This window comes from Opisthocomus hoazin, chromosome 8 (genome assembly GCF_030867145.1).
Source record: "Opisthocomus hoazin isolate bOpiHoa1 chromosome 8, bOpiHoa1.hap1, whole genome shotgun sequence".
Lineage (NCBI taxonomy): Eukaryota > Metazoa > Chordata > Aves > Opisthocomiformes > Opisthocomidae > Opisthocomus > Opisthocomus hoazin.
In genome coordinates, this window is record NC_134421.1 from 12,378,525 (window position 1) to 12,388,249 (window position 9,725).

Below are 9,725 nucleotides of genomic sequence, written 5' to 3' on the forward strand. Positions count from 1 at the left end.
TGATGGCCCAATGGAGTTCAGGGGTATCTGAGGTATAGTGAAAAATGTTACTGTGAAATACAAGTAGCAGAAAGAATAACACCAGTGCTTCGTCAAAGAAATGTGTGTGTGGTATGTTTCTATAGATTAAAATAAGAGACATCTAATGCCTGGCATGTGATTGTTTTATGAAATGCTAATAAGTAACCTGTTAGGTGTAACGGTTACCAAAGGTCAGAATACCATGTTGCGATTGCGGGTTGGATCTGCAGGTAGGACTGTCAGTTTAGTGTCAGAAGGAACACTGGCTCACAGCCCTTCTCTTACAGTATTGAAAATATAACATTAATATTGGAAGCAAATGCACTTAATCTTGTCACTGTCCAAAGCCAGCTTTTAGACTAATTTTTTTGTTGTGAGATCACCTGAACAAACCTGAACCTGCACTCTGTGTTTCCTTCTGAGCAACAGAATTGAAAAGTTCATGTTGTCTTAGCTCTGATCACTCTCTTTGATTCATCTTGCCTTGGCATCTTTCTGCAGCTGCTTGGGCTAAAAAAGCTGAATGATAAAGTTATAACACTTACATATAGTAGAACATATCCTAATGCCTATTAGAAGTTCACAAAAGTCTGCTGGCAGAATTATATCCCTTTTGGCCTGCCTGCTTGCCGTTTGGGCTCTTTTTGTTCTGCGCACCTAGTGTGGCGTAAGGGAGTCCTGGTCCATAGCTGAGGCTGCTGAAGGCTGCAGAGGCCCCCATCAGCTCTCCTGGTTGCTTCCCCCAAGGCAAAGGCGGAGCAGGACACGGTGGTGCAACAGGGTGTCACTTCGTGTTTTTAGAGAAACAGCAGACAAAAGAGAGGATGAGGCAGAAAGCAGTTGGGAGACTCGAGGCAGCGCCTGGACGGGCACTGGTATCGCAATCGGTTTCTCTCCTGCAGGGGAGTGACTCCTCTGGGCAGGCTGCCAGGGCAGCGTCACGAACACGCGTACACAAGCGAGTGCTGGCCTAGCAGGAAAGCGCGCTGCTGCCCTGCTGCCCTGGCAGAAGGTGTGGGCACCCCCAGTCCATCTCAGCAGGAACTATCTCGCCAAGCTCTGGGTGCCTCTGCAGTGCTCGGCTGCTTCCGACTTTGTGCAATCGGACGTTTCCAATTTTTGTTCCTGTGAGGGCCACTTAGAAGTTCTTCTGCTGTGTGGAGAAAGCCAAATACTGGAAACTCTTTCCTGTCATATGACTGGAGCTACTGCTGTAAACGCAGGGCTTGCCGGAACCGCACAGCGTGTGCGCTGAGACGCTCCATCAGGCATTGCTGCCGGTGGCAGGACCGTCGCCCTGGCCTGCTGGCGGCTTGCTTTCATGGGGGCCAGTCAGGAGTACAAGGGGAGCAGAGCTGAATGATTATAGTGGAGGTTGCAAGCCACATGTTGTTATTACCTTTCACAGCGTTGTAGCTCTTAGAGTGTCTTGTCAGAGACGTGCTGGTCTTACAACGTGGGTGAGAGCACAGCCCCTAGGAAGGCTGCAGAGCATGGCCCCTAGGAAGGCCAGCAGCAGGGCCGGGCTGCCCCTGTTAGCGGAATAATTCTTCCAGCTGGCAAACCTATCTCAGGTGTCTTTCTCAGGATAAAGGCCGCTGCGAGCAAGGTACAAGCAAGCTGCATTATCTCACCGGGCCGTGGGCAGCTTGCTGGCTGTACGCTGCCCACCTTTTGTGACTCTTTGAGCACCTCACATCAACTTCTCCAGAGTTTGCCTTGCAGCAGAGAAGCTGCCCTGCCCTTTTGCTTTCCACCGTGAGATTTGCGATGTAGGCAGGTGTTTTGTAACACCTGTAAGGATGCCGTATGTTACCTGTGCACTTGACTGCATGGCTCCAGTCCTGCAAACATAGAAACTTGTGTTTAGCCTGCCAAATTCCTGAGATTAATCAGGCGTATAAATGTTGGCTGGACCAGTAAATAGTTTTCCAGTTCTTTCAAATTCATTTATGGTAACACATTGCTTATCTTTGTTTTTCTTTCACTTTTTAAAAACAGAACATTTAATCCAAGGGCCACATACAGTTATTATCTTTACATACTCTGTAAACATAAGCGCTGACGAGACCCTAGGTCAGCAAGCATCTGTCTTTGTGAAAACCATGAAGCGTGTAGACAACATGTGCAGCAGACAGAGTCAACAGGACCTAATAACATACATCAGTTTTTCTTAAAGGGGACCAATGGTTCCTAATTAGTTTTTCACCCTCTCAAATCAAACCTGTATGAAACAGCAAAAAGAGAAAAGCCCCAAGCAGAACAGCAATGCATATCTGTGACTGGGAGAACATGAATGATAATGCGATGGAAAATGTTCTTGTCAGCATTTAAACTAAATTAATTGCTTTGAAAGAAATCCATGACAAAAGAGAAATGTGCAGAATTTTTCAACCCTTGCCTTAACGGGACTGCTTGTGCGAACAGTACTTCAGAGGTCTTGTTACATTTGATTTACACTGTGTGGTACCATTGCCAAAAGGAGCAATGTTCAGCACACTGGTGACTAAATCGAGACAGAGCAGCTTGGTTTCAAAGCAGCACTCTGGTTATTTATTGTTAGGTTTGTGTCCAGATCTCTTCTCATTTACACTGTTCTATATTTGGATCGGTGCTGCTGGCACGTGAGGTTTCACCGCGTCGCAGCCTTCTGGGGCAGGTTTGCTGTGAGGGGCTACCGGGGCTGTCAGCTCCCCATCAGCACCTCCCGGAGCGACATGTGCTTCTTGTTACGAGATGAGAGAGACTGGGGTTTTGCTGGAAAGGGACTAGTCCTTATCATTGTGGAAGAAAGAGCAAATGCAAGTCTTCAAAACCTAAATGCTCACTAATCGGAAATCAAAGAAGTAAATCTCAATGGCAATTATTTAAAGCTAAATTAATAATTTTTATGCAATCCTGTGCATTTTAAGAGCCCCAAGTCATGATTTTTGGACACATTTACAGATGCAAATAGTAGTAAACAAAATACTAATGTTTTGGGAGTAATTCCAGGGATATATTGAGGAACAGCTGGTCTTGGGTTTTGGTGCGTTGCCTCCATTATGTTGTTAAACCTGGAATGAATGAAACTAGATAAATTGTTTAATGCAGAGATTGCCAAACTCCGTCTGTTTCTGTGTCTCTCCCTACCCTTTGCCTCTACATGTGGATCCAGAAGCTGACTCCATGCTGATGGATGAGTTGCTTCATCTTTGTTGATATAAATGAGAGGAGATTGTTACCTTTATTTAGATGCTAAAAGGAAGTCTCCTATGAGAACATCATGTAACTACACAGACTCAGTCCTTACAGTTTGTTTTATTTCATGTGTACAGATGTTCTGCTCTTACAAATATTTCAAATTATGTATACAAAAGCCTTCTCTAAGTGCTTAAAGATAACTAGGATTTTATCTGTCAAAAATCACATTCTGATTAAAATTCAGTGTTAAAAACATACTTTTGCTCTTTGTCAGTCAATGCAAAATAATATAATTGGCATGCGTGGGTGTCTTTTTGAATAAGCTAACACACACTGCTTCCGTGTTGCTAATTGTATGAACAACTTCTGTTTACTGTATGCCTAATAGGACAGAAGTTTCAACTAGTCCAAATGATTAGCATCCTCCTGTATTAAATGCATATTTAGGTAAAGAGATGCTTTTTTGATGGACAGAGAGTTTTTCTCTTTTTTTAACCTGGCTGGTATTTGCTGAGCAGAATTCAGTTCAGTAAAATGGCACAAACAAGTTATGAAAGTCCTAACCAGAGTGGATTATATGTAGCCTACCGAAGTTTTCAAAAGATAGTGTGTTAAATAGTCAGAGGTGGATAAATACATGGATTTGGTAAAGATGGTTTTCATCATAAGAATATATCTGTCTCTATGATCTTGTATACAAAAACGAGACAGTGACAGCGCTATTTGGCTTCATTACCAATATGAGGCAAAAGCAGTTACTACGAGTGGAAAAGTGTAGTGAAAATCTGTATCAACAACAGAGGGTGAATTTACATCAAAAAAGTGCATGAAAATGAAAAGAAAATGAAGCAGGGATACTGTCTTCCCATGATACTGAGCAAATAAGGGCCTTGTGTGCAGAAGGGCCTGTCCTGAAATGAAGATGTGGGACTGCATAAGGCAGACCGGTGTGTTTGTGCAAGGACCATCTCCTGAGAGGCAGGCCCTTTCTCATATGCGTTTTGGAGGCAAGGAGAGTTTTCTTCCAGGGATCTAGATAAGGTTGTCTTAGGCTGCTTGAGTACTAGGTTAGGCTCATCAAATGGTGCAAGGGCGTTACGTACACATCAGTGGGATTAAGCATATGCCTTAAGTGAAGCACATGCTTTGTTTGGAAGGCGTGCATTGCTGCACTGGCATCTCAATGGCATCTCAGTATAAATGACTTTTGTCTAGCATTTTTCCATATTTTTATCTTCTTATCTTTGTGATCCCTTCTTTGTCTGTAAACGCTGATTTAGCTGCATCTTGCAAATTAATTTATGTAGTGAGAGACAGGGGAAAGAGATTACTCTGTCTGCGTAGCATATTAAAAGAAGAGAGTAAGATGCTTTTCTCCTCTGGAATAGAGCTTTGGTAGACTGTTATCAGCAACAGTACAATGAAGGTTGAATGACCTCAGAGGAAAGAAGCAGTGTTTGTATCTCCTATATTTTTATAAGACCTCGAATAGAGGAATGTCGTATAGCATGTATATCAACCCTTTGGGCACAAAAAGGATTCCAAACTGTTTCTGAATATACAAGGTAAGCATTTGTTGTTTTCAAGGCAACTTACCTTGGACTGTAGCAGCAAAAGCACCAACAGGAAGCCAAATGTCTTTTTCAAATGGAAGGGAGGGGAATTAAGGAAAATGTGCCCACAAATTTAGAATTTTATTACTTAAAAGTCACTGGGGTCCTCTATGTTTTATCTGTAAAGAGAAGAGTCAGGGTTGTTACCTAACTGTGAATCTGAAGAAATACAACATGTAAGCTCAGAATTTGCATTCGGGTTAAGGTCTCCAGGAAGGTTTTCTCATTTTCTTTTGCCTTTCCCCAGGAGGACTCTGATGTCTCAAACGTAACCATTTCTTGAAAGCTGGTAGTTCACTTGCCTAGACCTGAGCATGCTGCAGATGTTGGAACTGTATTTCACTGCCACTAATATGAATGCAGCTGTGTAAGGAGACTGATAAATTATACCCTGTAAATCAGCTTTGGGTTGATAGAGTGATCCTCACTCAGGCAGCGAACCCATGAGCTCGGGCTTGGTTACATGACCCAAAACTGAACCATCCTTATGGCTCTGAAGGAAAAATCTTGCATGGAGTGGGTAATAGCTGAGCTCAGGAGCAAATTCTTCAAAAGCTCGGTCCAGGTCTGTGTGCTAAAATCTAAATGTTTCTAGGTACAGATGTGACACTGATGTGAACATAGTAGTGTTGAATTATGACTTATTTCTTCCCCGTGAACTTACCTTTGGAAATTTTACTCCTGAACTCTGTTTCTACCTTGTGAATCAGCTAAGAATCATATGCCTGGACTGTTAGCTTTTAAAAACAAAGGGGATTTCATGACTATGCACAGTAATCACATTCAGAAGGAATTATTGCAAAATTAATTACTATTTATTCCATCAGAGGTTTGGGGGTGGAACTTTTTGTAAAGCTGGCATATACACTTACAGAATATTCACGTTTCTTTGGTGCTTATTGTCCCTCTATTTAGTTGTATGCTTGCATTTCTCCCTGGCTGACCAGTGAGTTGCTTGTTCATTTCTTGCCAGGTGTTTTAGGGGATGCTGCAGTTTCATGGAAGTCATTGATTTTGTCCCAAACCATGTTGTGATTTGGCCCAATAACAAGAATTTTATTTGTGACTTCCATGAGAGTAAGAACAGATACATGGATTAAAATCTTCTTGCCTTAGGAAGAAAAAAAAAACCCTTGGTCTTGGCAAATACTCTTTTTTCTTCAAATTGAGGAGTTTAAATGGTATTTTTTTAAGTCAGCTTCCATGGACCATTATAAACCAACACTTTCTACTGGGTTTTGTTTTTTAAATAGAAGAAGTCATCATTTTTATTTAAAAGAAACACTCAAGTCAAATTTTCTACTATCACTGCAAGGAGAAAGTCAAACTGGTTTTCCTCTTAAATTCTTGCAGTTTGATGCAGTTCTTTGCTGCATTGCCATGACAAGTAATGCCGCGTGGATGATTTCAGGCTAGCTGGTAGCTAGCCCATCTGTGGGCTGCTCACTTCGGCGGTGGGCTGGAGGTGAGGCAAGAGCAGCTCAGGGCTCAGGGGAGCGTGGAGTTGGTGCTGAGAAGCTCCCACGGTGAGCGTGGGGCTCCCAGGCAGCCAGAAAAAGGAAGAGAAGGGGATGGTATAGAAAATTCTTTATCCACATTTTGTCATTGCTAACAAGGAGTACAAGGGGGGGACACTGCGTGGATTACAAGAAGTCTATGATGGGCAAAGCAGTTGGTCTGCTCCCTCCATGCAAGGTCCTGCACTGCTTCTTGTGTAAGCTTGGTATTACTAGCAGAATGTAGTTTGCAGAACGGGTTTTTTAAACCCATTCGCTGAAAATCTCTTTCAAAGTATTTCAACTACCTATTGGTACAGCTGCCAGTATACGACAGCTTACCATCACTGCTGCTAACGAAATATTGGTGTAGACGATATGGCACATTGATTCTTTGCTGTTTTATTTACTACGAAGAACAAAAGTCATTAGTGGCATGGAGTGGGGAGGTTGATTCTTCAGTGTTTATCCTGATACAAGGAACAAACCGTCAACTGCTGACATGGGCAGGAGCCAGGCTCAAAGCAAACAAAAGGAGGTTCTTCAGATCACGCGTGGCTGAGAAGGGGAACACAGGGTGCCCTGAGTTCCAAGGGCTTACATAGGTTCAAGGGTGGGTGGGACGGGTTCACAGAAGAGACGCGTGTTAAGGGTTGCTCAGTATATAGCAACCATGTCTGTCCTGGGAAGACTTCTAACTGCAGATGCTGGAAGACGGGAGAGTTTGGAGGGGACATATGTGAGTTTCCTCTGTTCTTTCAGCTGCTGTCAGAGACAGGATCCTGAGTGAGGCAGACCTTTGCTTTGACCTGACACAGCTTTTTCTATGCTCTTGTTGGGCACGTCCTCTTTTTTAAATAGTAATCCTATCCGACTGCTTCCTACTTTGGATTCTCAGTTATCTCACCCATCAGCTATTTCTTGTCTTTCCGACTGCCATTAAAGATGGAAATTCATTGTGTGTCCAGATGGTACCTTGCACAGGTGGGGTCAGACTGGTGTGATCATCAAGTGCTTGCACAATAGAAGCATTACTAAGAAATACTGTAGAAATGTGGGGGACTGTATTTTTTTTTCTTTTTGGTGGCCTGCAGGTTTTGTTACAATTGTCATTTGGCTTCTGTTTCCTAAATCAAATTTGTTAATGCTTTTAGTTAAGAATGCAATGGGTTTTCTGAAAATGTTCACAGCACTGCAGTGATCTTCTCTGTATATAACATTCTGAAGCATTACCCACTGCCACGTAGTGGGCATCTTCAGTGGTTGTGGAGTCATGGTAGCTTTTACTAATAAGTTCTTGATCTAGTTTTCTTTTTCCCCTCTTTATATCAATGAAAATAATTGACTATCTTGATGCATTGGGCTTTGCTTACTGACATGTAAAAGCAAACAACCCCCAGTTGACCCAAGAGGCTTTTGTCTGTGATAGACTGGGGCTTGGACTGATGATTTTTTCGAGCAGAATCATCCTTGAAGGTTTACTGGGAAATTGGGGCATAACTGGCTGACCTTTGGTGGCTAAGTGATCACAGTCACCATCTGTGCAGCACCATGATAGTTGAACAAGTCAGTGAGAACTACTAGCCCAGGTTGCTAGCTATAAAACAGCAGTGCTGTAGCAAGACTGTGAAACAGTCCAGGAAGAAGCATAATACACAGTAGCCTGAAAACACTGGAATTTGAACTTGAAAATGCTGGGGTTGAGAATGTGCTGTGAACAAGGTGGTTGTGTTGTTTAGCTCTGATAACTGATTCATAGTGTAACGTTCAAAGTGGGAAAGTTTGCTCTAAACTGAATTGTGTTGTAAATTTGAAAAAATTAATCTCAGGATGCTAACTGCTAATGATTTTCTTTAGGACACTTGTGTTTGTGAGAACACCTGTATCTAAAAGACATTCTTCAAAAGAAAATACCCAGAAGATGGTAATTAGCACTGTCTTTTTTCTGTACTTGCGTGAGCAGAGATACAAGCCTTTGGAAGCAAATGCTTAGTTAGAAAAAATCACGGGTGAATAAGGTTTCTATATGGATGCTTAGATTAAAAAAGAATTTAGGAAAGAATACATTCTTGTACAAATAAGGGCTGTTTCCTGATATCCAGAAGTAACTATGGGATTTAAAATTCCTTCTCCATAGACCTTCATACCAGCTTGACTGACAGAATTAGATTGTTTGGATTTCAAACACTCAGACTAGCAAAAATGTCCCAAAAGAGAAAGTCACTGGACTTTCAGGTTTGGATAACCCTGTTACCTAACCTGTTTTCCCAGCTGGGTAAATCTGAGATTGATTTAGGGAAAGAATAACAAAGCCCTTAGTCACTACACCTCTTGAAATACTTACAGAAGCTCACACCCATACGTCACCCAATTGTCCTCAGAAGAGACAGAGTATGCAGGGTACGTGACGGCAGACACCAAAAGCTCGTTGATGCCAGGAACATACTGCTCTGGGGACTCCATTCCTTTAATGTGAAGCGTTTGTTTAATTAATGACTGTTAATTAAAATTAAGAATTAAATTGAAATCTAAAATTAATAATTTAATTTAATTATGCAACTGTGTTTTGCTACCAGTTATTTTCAGTAATCAAGTGAAATGCACAGTTTGTGTAGAACACAGCGAAAGTTGAAACTAAAACGTGTCTTCTCATTTGAAATAGGAGGCATCTACAATACAGCTGCCGAGAGAGAAAGTTTGCCTCAGGGCCCTTCTTTTTAAATGTTCAGGAGAGGCTGACTCATTACAATCCCAGACACAGTACGTAGAGGAATATATCACATTCCCTTTGTCCTAAGTCCCCTGGAACCCCTGCTAGCTCCAGCTTTCGATGGATGTGCTGGAAGGTTCTTGCCTTGTTGAACTCAACGCAGCCCTTAGTTGGTGCAGCACTTAGTTGGTGCACCCAGGAGGCTCAGCTTACGTAAAATACACTGAACTGGTGAGAGGAGTGAGAGTGCTTAGAAGGAAGCAACAGCATCCTTCTGTCATCCTTAGTGCTGCTGCAGGTTTCTGAACCAATCTCGTATCTTCGCCTTGTGGCCAGGGTAATGGCTGGGTGTGAAGACATCTCCCAAGGATTTTTGTCTCCTGGCTGCCTCTTCTAATGTGTGAGGAGATGGCTCGGTTTCCGTGCTCACCACAACTGCTTCCTCCCAGGTAAATTATATATTAAAACAGTGTTCATAGATTATTCCACAGTGTAGTGAGTCTATGGTCAGTGTGGGTTGCTGACATTTTTTGTTTGGTTTTGTATCAGAAAACCGTATGGGATCTTAAGCAGCATGTCTGTCAGCCTTCTCTCCTAGCACTTTCTTCCTTCCCAACTCTGCTGTTAAAAATTCACTTTGGGCTGATGCTTGGCACTTCAAAGCTCAGCCTGAGGATTTATTTTTCTGTGTGATTTTGGTCA